Raw genomic sequence first — 15652 nt, 5'->3', positions numbered from 1 at the left:
TCAGCCTTGAATTTTGTGGATGAACTGAACAACAATGATCTGAACCTTAGGTTCAGCTGTACTATCAATTCAACTGAATTAGAATTCTTGGATGTGAGAGTTATGGTAATCAACGATAAATTGGAATGTGAATTATATAGGAAAGATACCGCAGGTAACAGTCTATTACATGCGAGGAGTAGTCATCCAAGAAATTTGATAAATAGTATCCCCTATGGGGAACTATTAAGGGCAAGAAGAAATTACAGTTTTGAAGCTGCATTTGAGAAAGAGGTTGAAATGATGACCAAAAGATTTATTGAAAGAGGCTACTCACAGGTTGTAATAGATAAAGCTGTAAGGAGAGTTAGACAGACCAAAAGGGAGGATCTTTTGGTAGATAAGGAGGAAAATATTAAGAAAGAAAACATTAAGATAAGATTCATAAATAAAATTAAAAAAGCATTTGTAAAATTCTGGCCAGCTCTTAGGACTGATGAGCATATAGGTAAATTATTGGAGGAACACCCGGCTTTTACTTTCAGAAGAAGCAGGTCCTTGAAAGATATGCTTAGCCATAGCCTATTATCCAAGAATGAAAAAACACAACCAAAAAAAACACAACCAATTCAAGGTTTTTACATCTGTGGTAAATCTAAGGCATGCAGATACAGTTCAAACTGTAAGGAGGTACTTTTTCCTGGGACTAAAAAACTGTTTAAAATAAGAAAGCATGTTTCATGTACATCAGATTATTGTGTCTATGCTTTAAAATGCCCCTGTAACAAATTTTATATTGGGAGTACCATACACATAGCAAAAAAGCATATTTTGGAACACATTAGAGCAATTAGAAATGAGGACAAATCCTACCCTGTGGCAAGACATTTCAAAGAATTTCATATAAAAATGAAAGCAAATTACAATTCATGGTCTTGGATAGGGTAATATTGAAAACAAGAGGTGGTAACAGGACTTTGGACTTGAGACAATTAGAATTGAGGTTAATTATCAGCTGTAACACCATGGAACCTACGGGTCTGAATAAGGATGAAGAATTATCAGTACATTTACATTGATTTATTGTAAAATACAAATACATTTAGAATTTCAAAGGTTTAACTATAAATTATGTGTCTAAACTCAGCTGTTTATAAATTTTGTTAAAAATGTATAAATTTTGCAACTAATTTAACCCCCTTTTTTTCTTTCCATGATTGGCAGGAAGGACGTAAAGGTTCACTTGGAGTGTTTACAAATAAGTGGACAGAAATATGATGTTTGATTTTATTTGAAGGTGTAAATTAAACAAAAGGCAAAAGAGCTATTATATCTTCAGGGTATTGCTGGATTACCCACAAATTCAAGGATGTCAATAAGATGAATATTCTCATAAGAGGTATGGTTAAGTATATAGACAATAATTAGTCTATAATATCAGTAATGGAATAAGCATGCAGGAAATATAAATATTATTATCATTGTGTTATTTAGACATATGTACATACTAGGTAGATTGGATCAGCTAATTAAGTCTATTAACAATATAATGAGGATCAAATAATACAGAATAAGAGTGGGTCAAAGTAAGTTATACTTATTTTTAAACACCAATTTTTGTTTAACTTTCAGCTTAAATTTTTAGGTATATTGGTCACTGTAAAGTTTCTGACTCTAAGATGGCTGCCATCGTTTTGGGATAATGAATGTAGTCCACCTTTTGTGTTTATTATGGGAGTTATAATGGAAAGGGAAAAGGGTTTTTGAATGTCTCTGTGATCAAGGGAGCAGAGTCTCCTGAAACGCGTTGGAGAATTTTCGTTTTGTCTTTTTAGTGCTTTTCTGCCTGAATAAAGAACACCGGGTGTAGCAAGTAAGTGGATGTGACACTGTCTTCTTTCTAAGAAGTATTTTGAATAATTTATAGGGGTTCGTGACCCTGTTGCAGCCTGCCGTGCTGGATGTCGACTTTCAGGAATTTTTGATGTACTACTTAATATGTATATATATATGTATATATTGTGACAAACTCTCCTCTAGTGGAAAGGAAAGACACGGATTCCAGAGTGCAGGGTGCACGTGGCAGGTGTATTGCAATGGCAAGCCACGTACACCCTGCACCCTAGAGTCCATGCCTTTCCTTTCCACTGGAGGAGAGTTTGTCCCAATACTTCAATAATCGGAGCCTGGAATGGACTACTATGCCAGTGGCCCCCAATTGTTGGAACTTTGTGCTGTTATATAAATAATCTCTCTCTCTCTCTCTCTCTCTCTATATATATATATATATATATATATATATAAATATATATATATATATATATATATATATATATATATATATATATATATAAATATACATGTATATGCCTTTTTTGATGTGTTAATAACTTTGGTGTCATTTAACAAATCTTCCCAAAATGTTTTAAAAAATGCTCCTTTTTGCTTAGTTTCTTCATGGAAAGTTTTGGGGTAATACATGAAGTGGGAGCTGAGAAAAAGGGGGGATCATGAAAAGTAAAATTACTATAGATGGTCTATAGACGTTTTTGGAATGTGATGCCGCATAATATGCTCAATGGAATTACATCATATTTGGAAGGAAGCTAGATCTTGGTCCAGAAAGCATGCCTTTTGTGATTTGGTGTACATCTGTTCAGTAGTTTTTGAGAAATTAAAGTTCAGAAATATTTGTATATCTGGATGGTTGGGTTTGCAAAAGTTGCACAAGCCTTTGCGCATATTCGAATATTGTGCCATCTGATTGGTTGAAGGGGCTATTTTTTCCATTAGCCACTGCACTCCTGCAGGGTTCTGCGAGTTCCATGGGAGCTCGTATTCGGATTGGGTGGCCACAAGATAAAGAAATATGTTGCACCTGCCAGTTCAGGGCACGGGAGACTTAGTCTCTGTGTCCTGAAAATGAAATAAACATAAAGTATAAGGGGGCAGGGTAGGGATACCCTGACCACCTGGGCCATGTGAGTGATCCTAGAGCCCCACCCCCCCAGCCTAAATGTAAAAAAAAAAAAATAGGGGCTGTGGCAGTGATCCTGTACATGTCCTATGGGACTCAGCAAGAACCAAGGACTTTGTGGGAGTCCCACAAGTGCTTCTCTTGCAGTACACCTGCAGAAGTAAAACAATATATTTTAAAAAAGGCAGTGCGCAGTCAAGTGTAGGTAAGGCCAACTTCATGCCACGCATGGTCGAAGGCTGTGCACAGCAGGGTGTTGGCTTTCTGAAGGTGTCGGACACAGGGCCTGGCCACAGGCCTGGCCGTCTGGCCAACCAGGCACCATGCCAGGCAGGGAGTTGGCTCACCACAGGGATTGGAGACAAGTCCTGGCCGCTTGGGCAGAGAAAAAGAGGGGTCCCAAAACACAAAATCCTCATGCTTTTTCCACAGACTTTTCTGGAAAATAATACCACTAAAACTGCTAAACTTGAATTAAACTAAATGTATATCTTACTTTACATAAAAAAACGTTAGACGTTCACTGATAAAAACAAAGGTTAAAGATTAAAGGGGCAATTTTTTCGGTGCTTTAGGCCCGAGTGCCGCCATGTTGACAAAATAAATCAGAACGTGCTTTAAAAGTACGAATATGTAAATTTTTACTTATAGGTCAAAAGAAGTTAATGTTAAATTAATTTGGCAGATTTTTGCCAGATAGCTCATTCATTCTCGAGTGAGAACAAGCCTTGTCTCGTACAGTGAGGTTATACACAATACAACCATAATCATAGAGAAAATTTGAATAAAATGCATTATAAATATAGAGACGAAAGTGCACAAAATGTATTTCTATATGCGATACTTAACCATTGACAGATTAAATGGACTGGTTCTAGAAAATAGAACACTGCCTGATACACCATACATTAGGCAAGAATGGTCAACACCTTAACACCTGCTCTTAGGGGAGCCTTATTATATTCTTTTGTTGCGAGTTATGAAAATTCTTCCACGTCTATATGGAACTAGGAAGGGGAGGGGACAATTGTTCAGGACGTGAGGGTCAGAAATAATGCATGGGGTGGCACGGCCTGCGCATCCGCTTTCCCGGCAGGGAGGAAAATGAAGTAGTGTTTGCGCTGGCCTCTCTGCCACGGCTTTCAGCCATTTTCCACGCTAGCGTTTTCTGCCCGCTCTTGTGCCCCTCTCCAACCCTCTTCCCTTCCATCTTTCATGGACATCTCTGAAGGCTGTGTGCACACAATACAGACCAGCCAAGGACTTCAATGCAGAAAATGTTTCGCATTCTGCCATTGAACCGCATCTAACCTCCACCCTGTTCTCCCGTGTACTTGTGTATAATTTTAGAAGAATGAAAGGCATCCTTGTCACGTTATTGACATTCTGAAATGAGATGGCAATGAGTGTGTACTGGGCTATAGCTGAGAAGGACGCTGAACTCCTGGTGGAATCTATGGCACACATCGTAGATAGCAACCAGCCGGGTTCTTTATCTAAAACATTGTTGTTATGGTAACATTTAAAGAGACACCTTGCAAAAATAACCTATTTCTCATCCTTTCATGGATGAGATGTGGCCTAGTGAGAGCTGCTACTTTTAGCACAAGTGTTTTAATTTGAAATTATTAACGAGTGTTTATGTATTTTGAATAATGAGTTTATGTAAAAAAATAAATTAAAGTAGAAAATAATGCACGCATTTGAAAATGTGACCTTGAAGAATGGCCACCAGTGTTCACGAAATGTACTAATTAATGATTAATACTTATGAAATATTGAATATGTATTAGGTGAATGTAGTAATATGTCATATTGAGGGTTATGAAGTATTATATAGCTTTATAAATTGTAGGCCTTAACTTAGCAAGTATCTTTTCCTATTTTGTCAGGCCTCATGCAGAAGATGTATTTCTTAGCAGTTAATTAAAATGCTGACAGAGTAAATTAAACTGTGAAATGTCCATTGTCTTGCTAAAAGTGCTTAACAGAAGTTTTGTGAGAACCCACTGCAAGGAGATGATGTTCCAGATAGTGTAACAGTTTATGTGTAATATGTGTGGGACTGACTTTCCCAGGACAAGAACAATGAAGATACTGACTGGAGTTGAAGATGCAACAATATTGTTACCTGACGAGACTGATTATGTGGACATCATTAAGTGAACCAATCAACTGCATGAGAAGAGTGAAATATTAGAATTCATAGATTTGGTATAGAAATATTATTGGGTAAAGTATGAACGTACGATTAACTGACCAATAGGGAATTAGGGGAAAGTTTAGGTGACTTTGATATAACAACGCGACAGAGGAGAATTATTCAGATCTTGAGGGAAGAGACTTTAGAACTAGATAATGCAGATTTTTCAAATACCTTATTCCGATTTAAGACCAGATATAGAGATTTAGAGAGAAGAAGAGACTCGAGATTCATTCCGACATTAGGCTCATACTCTCTGACTGAGAGCCTGATGCTTTGCTGATCGAATGATGACCTGAGGACGAAGATTGATTCTTCTTTGCTGACTCATACTGAGGATAGGTATATATGATGAAATGTGACGGTTATGCATTTTATGCTTTTTCTTTCTAGGTATCAACTGCGCTGTTTTAATAGATCCACAGCTAGATGTTTTCCAAATTGTGTTTCTAAATTGTTTTTTCATGAAACCCAGCATGCTGATGCTAATCTGATGTTAGTTAAGGGCTCTCATAAATGACTGATGATTACAGGGACTAAGGTCCTGATTATGACCCTGGCGGACGGCGGAAGCCGTCCGCCAAGGTACCGCTGCTGAATGACCGCACTGCGGTCAAAAGACCGCGGCGGCCATTTAGACATTTCCTCTGGGCCGGCGGGCGCTCTCCAAAAGAGCGCCCGCCGGCCCAGAGGAAATGCCCCTGCAACGAGGACGCCGGCTCAGAATTGAGCCGGCGGAGTTGCAGGGGTGCGACGGGTGCAGTTGCACCTGTCGCGTATTTCAGTGTCTGCTTAGCAGACACTGAAATACTTTGCGGGGCCCTCTTACGGGGGCCCCTGCCGTGCCCATGCCATTGGCATGGGCACAGCAGGGGCCCCCAGGGGCCCCGCGGCACCCCCTACTGCCATCCTATTCCTGGCGGGCGAACCGCCAGGAACAGGATGGCGGTAGGGGGTGTCAGAATCCCCCATGGCGGCGCAGCAAGCTGCGCCGCCATGGGGGATTCTAAGGGCAGCGGTAAACCGGCGGGAGACCGCCGGTTTGCCTCTTCTGACCGCGGCCGAACCGCCACGGTCAGAATGCCCTGCGGGGCACCGCCGGCCTGTCGGCGGTGCTCCCGCCGACCCTGGCCCCGGCGGTCTTGTACCGCCGGGGTCAGAATCACCCCCTAAATGTTTGACAACTTACTTTGTTGCATTTCATGTATGTTATAACTTTGTCGCAACTGACTTTGCTATTGATTTGCACTGTCGCTCTAGACTGTGTCGTGGTTCAAGCTTTGATTAGATTGCATTTCTTCTGACGCTTTGAACAACCAGTTTTGTTCTTATATGTGTTTCATTTGATTTTGAGATTAATCTACATGACTTTAGCATTGTTAATATAGGGAAATAAACTTACTAAACTTTTACTAAAGGTGTGGTTATTCATGGCTGAAAGGTCATGATGTGTGACAGTTACTGACTCCATTGATTATTGATTTTATTGATTGCTAATGATTATTGATTATTGTGTATTGATTGTTGATTATGCACTGGAGCTATGGAAAGAACTTCTTAATTGCGAGTCAAAAGGTTTATCGACCCAGTTGCGTCCCCTTGTAAGTTTACTTATTAAGGTCTGGCACGCTAACAGTTATGGTAGCAGACTGATGGTTAGTCTCCTTAATAGCTTGCCATAGACGTCCGGTATAGAGTGACAGGTGTTAACAGTTATGGTAAGAGACTGCTGGACAGGTGTTCCCAGGTATGGTAGTAGTTTAAAGCTGGTCTTTTTGAGAGTTTATTTTTATTGAGATTTGGATTTTGTTTTTTCAAAAATGATGATTGGAGAGAAAATGATGTTCCCTTAAGCCCAGAAATGACTTTCCCAGATCCTGGATCCTGCTAATGGTTGTTGAGGATGTTCCCAGCATTCTAGTGCTATAGTGAGTGAAATAGGTCATAAGCAAAGCTTATGCAAATCGCAGGCGAATTGTGACGTATGTCAAGGTTTTACGGGTTTGCCTACTCCAAATGAAGTTGTAGTAGGAGTGTGCGTACTCCAAAGTGTGAGAGTAGGGAAGCCGTCGAACTTCGCATGTGTGTGGCACTTGGTGCTCAAAAAGTGTCCACGTGGTTGTTGATGTACGGACCCTGCAAGGTCTAAGACTCCGTAGTGTATTGAAAAGTGTATGAGACACTTGGCTATATGTTGTAATTTGTCTGGTTTAGTAGGTTGATCGGCCATGGTCAACAAGTCAGTGTGTGAGTTAAAGTGGGCGAGAGAAAAATTTAGACTGAGATTTGGCGAGTTCTACGTGAACCAGGACAGACCTATTGATCAGTTGAGAGTAACATTTGGGAGTCGAATTTTACTTGCGAATTTGGGAGAGTGAGAAAGATGAATAGCTGCATATGCAAAAAGACCCATCAGTGAAAATCTGATCTGAAGCTATTTTGTTACCTTTCCTGTAGTAAACCAGCAGATTTGTTTTTGTTTTTTGTTTTTTTGATTAGTGCTCGCAATATTTTGCATTAGTTTTGTGTGAATTGAAGTTTAGGAGGACGAGCCGCAAGACTTTGTCAGCCACAGTATGTGTGAGTGTGACGTCATTGGAGACTCGCTGGGATAGGTTGGTTAGTGAGAAGGGTCGCGCACAGATTGACAGCCGTCCATGAGAGGCAATTGGCAGAGAAACGTAGGTGAAAGGAATCTTAGGATTAAAAGTCATTTCCTGATTTGATTTTGAGTAAACAAGAGTAGAAAAGGTGACGTTTTTCAAAGCATTCAGAAATGCTCTTAGGGGGAGATACGTATTTTGCAGCAAGTGTAGGGGAGCCTACACCGCCAGAGAATACACTGGCTTACATTGTAATGGAGTAGAGAGGTGTTGCTCCATGTCTTTGGCTAAAGCAATGGTGCAAGTTGACAGAGAAAAATGGGAGCTGAGCATTTCCTATAAATGGGACGTTCAATTTGAGAATTCTGGAGCAATTGCAGGTGGCGCTATATGAATCGAAGCCCCTTCTGAGACCAGCACAGTTTGAGGCACTAGCAGTTTGGGAGCTGGTATCTAGACAGCAGCACAATTGAAATTTGAAAGAAGAATGAGAAAGGCAGAAAATACTTTAGTGGAGGCTAAATGGGATTGGGAACAGAAGAGATGGAGATCAGAGACTTTGCAAGGAGTTAAGTTGTTTCTGGCGATTACACAGGAGGATGAGAAGGAAGGAAAAACAGCGACTAGGAAGACTAATAGAAGTCCGTCTGAAAGTAAGGGAGCTAGAAAGCCTTCAAAACTAGAGGAGGAATCAGATAATGAAGAGTTCTTTACACAGTTCCTGAGAGACCGACCACCACCATATACAGTACATGAGAGTGGTCCGAGAACTAGTGCTGATCCGACAGCCCCAACACAGGTTAATGGTGCAGTGAGTCTGGTGCAGGTTAATGCTAGCCTGACACAGAATGTGGTGCAAAGTGGTCCAAATGTGCCAACTACTCCTGTAGTGCAGACTCAGATGCAGCTCCCACAGATACAGAGAATATATCCTGATGTGCCTATTTTAGAGAAGACTTCGAACTTAGTGGTGCCGACGGAGCCGGTGGTTCTGAGACCAATACTAGTCTAGACAGACCCGACTCCAATTTTGTTGCCCCAAGTGCAGCCGCTGGTAATGCTGAAATTTACTCCAGTGACAGGGGCACAGTCAGACTTGACTCCAATGATGAATCAGAGTATGGGAGTTACTCTCTCACAGAGTGTAGGCACCAGAGCAGCCCCTGTTGCTACATCACTACCGATTACTGTTGGTCCAGTGGTACCATTATTTGCACAAAAGAAGCCGACTGTGAGTAAACAGGGAGCAATGGCCCGGAGTTTAATGAGGGGAGGACATAATGAACAGGTTCAAGTAGTCTCTCCTGTGTGTCAGACTTTTAACGGATCCTTATCATTGCTAGATTTCAGTCCACTTGTTGCACTTCCAGATGCTGCAACAGGATCTAATGTAAGCTAGAGCTTGAAATTATTGACACCGCAGAATCCGAATGCAGTGGCACAGCATGTGCCCCCGGTTCAAGCGAATAACATTTCGTTACAGGGATTGACAGCTCAGCAATTAACTGAATGGTTAGACAATTTGAATACTCCACAGAATGCCCCTAAGGAGAGGAGAATTTGAATTGTGTCAGACTAGGCATGGAAGTGGGTGAACTCATTAAGGGAACTACCGGGGTGAATAGGTTAGAATCCTACACAGAAGCAGAATTGAGATATGTTTGCCCAAAGATTACGAGAGAGGTGAGCAGAGTGCATCAGAGATTGGCAGACTTGGCAGAGAAGTACTGCATGGAAATTGAGAAAACGAAGCATTTGAAAAGGAGCTATAGATTAGATTTCAAGGCAAAGGAATTTGAATACATGAGATCGGCCGGAATGAAGACACACCTTAAAGAATTACTGCAGAGTGATGAGAGATGGGGAGCATTAGACAAATGGGAAGGCAGATGGGTAGAGAAAAGAGACAAGAAAAAAGAGATTCTTTGGAGCTGACTGAGAATGTGCAGCAGGATAAAGATCCAGGAAACATTTTACCAATGAGAGAGATTCCAGGGGGAAGTTTTGTTCATGTCCCGTGGAGCAGAGGTGACATTCTATCATTTACAAATGATTATCCAAAATTGAGAGAAAAGCCAGAAAAGTGGTATCAGCAGACAGACAGGGTTGGAAACTTGTGAAGTGTTAGTGGGAGGACTTGAACACTTTACTGGAGATCGTGGTTCCAGCTTACTTATGGGTTGAGTGTAAGAGGAGTGTAGACTGGCCAACAAGAGAACCGGAGAGAGATAAGAATACAGGTGCACCATCTCCTGAGGTAATGAAATATTACTATAAGGTGATTGAGTTTCTGAAAACAAGAATTTCGCCCAAGAATATTGATTGGCAGAGGATTGACAGGACAGTGCAGGAAGCAAAGGAATCGATACATGCGTACTATGAGAGATTGATGCAGGCATTCAAGCAATATAGTGGTACAGAAAAAATTGAGCCGAAAGACATTCTACATTTCATGTTTAGATTTTTGGAAGGATTGAAACCTGAAATTGGTCAGATGATTAAGAGTCATTTGATTTGCTGGCAAGCGAAGGTGATTGATGAGGTTTTGCAGTATGCAAAATACTGTAGTGGTGAGATTGAATTAAAGCAGAAAAAGGTAAAAAAGAAAGCGATGGTGATGCAGATTAAAGCAGCTCAATCAGGAGTGCAAGCGAATTTTGTGCAGCAGATTCCGCAGCAGCAGGGAAATGTTATGTTTCAGCCCCAGATGAGAGGTAGAGGTTGTGGAGGTAATATGAATAGTGGTCCGGATTTGAATACTGTAGTGGTTCAGAATGATGTACAGGGAATGAAGAAGCTCTTGCCGTGTCATATTTGTGGAGCCATGGGATATTGGAAACAGGAGTGTCCGAAGATGGTGCAGGAAGGTGCTGTTCAACAAAGTAATGACATCAATGCATTTCAGAATGTGAAAGGACCAAGACTAAAGGGACCTAACCCACATTTTCAGAATAATGTGAATCAAATGCAGAATTTTCAGCCCCTGCAGCAGGTTCAAATGCCCCGTGTACAAGCGTCACAGTTGCAGCCAATGCAGCAGCAGGTTTCCATGGTACCTATTCAGCAAATGCAAATACCTCAAGCCCCGATGGAGCAGCAACAGATGATGCTTTCTCAACAGGTCACAGGTCAGAGACAAGACAGAAGTAGTAACACAGTGCACCAATTCCCATTACACAGTGAGGATGAAATAAACGGTGAATGGACGAGTGATAGTTCAGGTGAGGAGCAATGTGTGCTTGCGACTTCCTTAGAAGTAGATCAGAGAGGACCCTATGTGAGGGGAAAGGTTATAGGTCACAGAGTTTTATTCTTGGTTGATACAGGAGCTACGTGCTCTACAGTGAGAAGTCATAGGTTCTGAATTTGTTCAGGTTGTGGGGGTAGCAAACCAGTACTTGACAAACCCGATTACAGACCCAGGGCAAGTCGAGATTGGCAATTTCCAGGGACTGCACACATTTGTAGTCTGCGATTTAAGTCTGGTATCTCTACTGGGAGGAGACTTGCTGTGTAAAACAAAATATTTGATTACTTGCTCATATGATGGAATTGAGATTCAGATGAATAGTGATGATGAGGAAGAGCAAGCCCCAGAAACAGAGTCGGAGTACCCCTTTATTGAGTTTTTCCCAATGTTCACAGTGAAAGAGCTCCATCCTGATTTGCAGGGAACAGTGCAAGAGAACGTGTGGGATTTACCAGGAAAAGAAGTAGGCCTGATTAAGGGGGTGGACCCAGTCAAAGTTACCATAAAACCAAAAGCAGTTGTTCCCCATCTTCCACAGTATCACATGCCACAAGATGTCCATGAAAGTTTCTCAGATAATTGCAGATTTTGTGAAGCGGGGAGTTCTGAAGGAAGTGTTGAGGAGTCCATGTAACTTACCAATAAAGGGTTTGAAGAAGTCCTGCGGGAAGGTTCGGATTGTCCAGGATTTGAGAAAAATTAATGAGATTGTGGTCAAATGTTGTCCCGTAGTGCCCAAACCAGCTGTGATACTATTCCAAATTCCATGTGATGCGGAGTGGCTCACAATCGTTCTTTTCTGTGCCTCTTCATGAGGATAGCCAATTTATCTTTTGTTTCAAATTCCTGGAATGAGCCTATTGCTGGTACAGGATTCCTCTAGGTTATACAGAGTCACCTTCCTTATTCAACCAGATCTTGAATTAGAATTTGGAGTAATTGGAATTGCCTTTCTGACTGACTCTGGTGCAGTTCATTGATGACTTACATATTGCGTCAAAACCAAGGGACGAGTGCAAGTATGATACGATTGCACTGTTGAACCATTTGGGAAAGAATGGCCATAAAGTGTCTCCACTGAAACTGCAGTACTGTCAGAAAGTAGTGAAGTATTTGGGTCACCAGACTGAGAAAGGGTCGAGTAAAATATCCAGAGAAAAGATTACAACGATATTGCAAATAAGTCCCCAGACTACATAATGAGATGTCAGGATGTTCCTTGGAATGGTGGGTTATTGTCGCCATTGGATCCCGAATTTTTCAGTCATTTCAAAACCATTGCAGAAGCTGACTCATAAGGAAGTCACTGATCCCAAAGTGCTAGACCATGATGAAATGAGAGCATTTTCTGAGTTGACCGAGAGTATGTGCAGAGCTCCAGCTTTGGGTATGCCTGATTACACAAAGTCTTTCACATTGTTTTGTCATGAGCATGAAGCATGTTAATTGTCTGTCTTGACTCAAGTCCATGGAGGCGCTCATCGTCCAGTAGCATATTTTTCAGCTACTTTGGATCCGGTTGTAGCAGCCTTACCAGGTTCTTTGCATGCAGTTGCCGCAGTTGGTCAAAGTCTTTCACAGAGTGAAGGGGTGGTGATGGGATATCCCCTGACTGTAATAGTCTCTCACTCTATTGAGATTTTACTGACAAGGACAAAAACCCAATGCTTGACTGGTGCTAGGTTGACTAGATATGAGACGAGTATTTTGGGGTCACCGAACGTGATACTGAAAAGATGTACAGTGCTGAACCCGGCAACCTTACTTCCGAGTGAAAGTGTTGAAATTGAAAAAGAGGAAGATGTTGAACATGATTGTCTCGAACTGAGTTGTGCACAAAACCGAGACCTGACATTAGATATACCAGATTGGAAGAAAATGACCAAATTATCTTTGTTGATGGTTCTTGTCTGAGAGACAATACAGGGACATTGAGAGCAGGATATGCTGTATGCACAATTACAGGTACCTTGGAAGCTTCCTGGCTTCAAGGAGTGTATTCTAACCAGGTAGCAGAATTGGTCACCCTTACTAGAGTGTGCCCTGGTTCTGCTCAATTGAGGGTTACTATCTATATGCATAGCCAGTACGGATTCGGATCGTTCATGATTTTGGTCAATTATGGTGACAGAGAGATTTCCTGGCCTCTTCTGGTTCACCAGTGAAAAATGGTGAGAGAATTAAAGAACTGTTACATGCTATTCAAATGCCTGAAAAGATTGCCATGGTGAAATGTAGTGCACATCTGAAGTCACAGGACTATGTCTCATTGGGAAATGGATATGTGGATCAAGTCGCATTGAACTGTATATCATTCACAGACAAGTGGGAGCTGACACCTGAAGAAGACGAAACAAGTACAAGTTATGCATTAAAGGTAATTGACACTTTGGAAGAATTAAAATCTTTGCAGAATAATGTTGACAAGGAGGAGAAACGTTCATGGAGCAAAATGAAATGTACTCAAAGACAAGATGAATTGTGGGTTTCTGAGTAGGGTCAATTGGTTTTGCAAAATAGCCTGTTCTCTCAAGTGGCAAGGTACTATCATGGACAGGCACATATTGGGAGGGATGCCATGGTTTGTCTGTTCAGACATGATTATTTCAACCCAAAGTTTAGACAAATTGATGAAGCAGTTTTCCATTGTTGTGTCAGTTGCCAACAGTTAAATGTGAGGAAAGGGACAATGGTTAACTTGAGCCACATTGGAAGAGTAGGAGGTCCATTCAGCAGAATGCAAATGGATTTTACTGAGATGCCTGTGTGTGGAGGTTTGAGATATGTGTTGGTGACTGTTTGCATCGTTAGTCATTGGATTGAAGCGCACTCTACATGAAGAAATGATAGTCTCACAGTAACGAAACTGCTTCTGAGGGAACTGATACCGCGTTTCTGGTTTCCGATCTCTTTAGAATCAGATAGGCTAACTCACTTCATTAACAAAGTTATTAAATTACTGTGTGCAGCATTGAACATTGAGCAGAATCTGCATTGTAGTTATCGCCCTGAAGCATCAGGACTAGTGGAGCAGATGACTGGTACCTTGAAGTCAAGAGTTGCAAAGATGTGTGCAGCTACGAATTTGAAATGGCCTGATGCACTGCCTTTAGTGTTGATGTCAATGAGAAACACACCTGACAGGAAGGCAGGACTGTCGCCTCATGAGTTCCTCATGGCCAGAGCAATGTGGTTACCAGCGGTGCCAGCAAATGCACTTGTCAACATAACAGATGATATGGTGTTGGATTACTGCAATGGTCTGGCTGATGTAGTCCGCTCTTTTTCTCAACAGGTGGAGGCCACCACACTGCCTCCGATCCATGACCCAGGGCACAACCTGAGAGTTGGGGACTGGGTTGTCATCCCCAAGTATGTGAGAAAACCGTGTTTAGAGCCTTGTTGGAAGGTCCTAACGACTACTACAGCTGTGAAGTGTGCTGGGATCCCGAACTGGATTCACGCGAGTCATACGAAGAAAGTGGCATGTCGACTGGATCATGAAGAAACGTTGTTGAGAGTACCAACAACAGTGAGACAAGTCTCAGGGCCGGAAGAAGAGCAAAGAGGAACTGAGACCAGATCTGAGCTCATTGAGGACAGTTCCGTCACTCCTGTGAGAGAAGAGAATGGAGACCTCCAGGAGAGTATTGGAGAGCCTATCTCAATTGGAGCAGCAGGAGAGCCTCGTCAGAGGAGGGCTTTCCCAGAAGCAGATGATCTTGGGAGACAAACAGAACAATTGCCAGACCCAGAAGGGGAAGGAGTTGAGGTTAATCAAAGTCAAAGTGATCTGACTCCTCCTGACCAGGTTGCAGGTCCGTCAAGAGAAACCACCACAGAGCAAGAAAAAGGTTCAAGTTCAATCTTGAAGAGTATGCTGACAAAGGGTCCACTGAAAGGAGATAAGTGGCTGGAATCGCAAGTGGTGCAAGGGAAAGAAGGGGTTGTCGAACTAACAAAAGAGGAAGAAGTAGATACCACAAGGAAAGAAGATCTAAGTGAAGGAGAGCTGAATGGTGATCAAAAACTGAAGAGAAAGAGAATAGCAAGTCAAAGATATGCATGTCCTGAATGGGCATATGGAACTACAAACAAGTGGCAGCAAGAATTTTTGTCTTTTTGTTGAGATAGAGAAACTCCGGGTCAGTATTTTGAGGTGACACAAAAGAAGTTAATGAACTGAACTGTTGAAACAATCTGAGAGAAAATTGTTTGAGAAAGAGACTTTTGAAAGTAACTGGAAGAGACATTGATAACCTGATTTGACTTTTTGAAACCTGATTTTGACAAAGCTGCTAACTGATTTTGACAAGGAAGTTAAACTGAACTGCTGAAAGAAGAGTTGTATAGTTTTGATTTTTGCTGCAAGTTTTCTACATTTATTCTGCTTTCTGATTCTTTACAGAATATGGCTGACTTTAATAAACAAAGTAGAGGTGCTAGGCACTGTAAATATATGAATATTTGTTTGGCAATTATGTCTGGGATATTGTTTGTGGTGATGAATGTGGGTATGTCTGTTCTTGATACGAGAGGAGCCAACCATACTTCTGCTTTTGAGATGACTACTGCACTAACAGCATTAGAGAGGTTTAAGTTAGATGAGAAGTATTTGCATGATTATACTAATGCTGAAG

This window comes from Pleurodeles waltl, chromosome 11 (assembly GCF_031143425.1).
Source record: "Pleurodeles waltl isolate 20211129_DDA chromosome 11, aPleWal1.hap1.20221129, whole genome shotgun sequence".
Classification (NCBI taxonomy): domain Eukaryota; kingdom Metazoa; phylum Chordata; class Amphibia; order Caudata; family Salamandridae; genus Pleurodeles; species Pleurodeles waltl.
Note: the sequence above shows the minus strand (reverse complement) of the source record.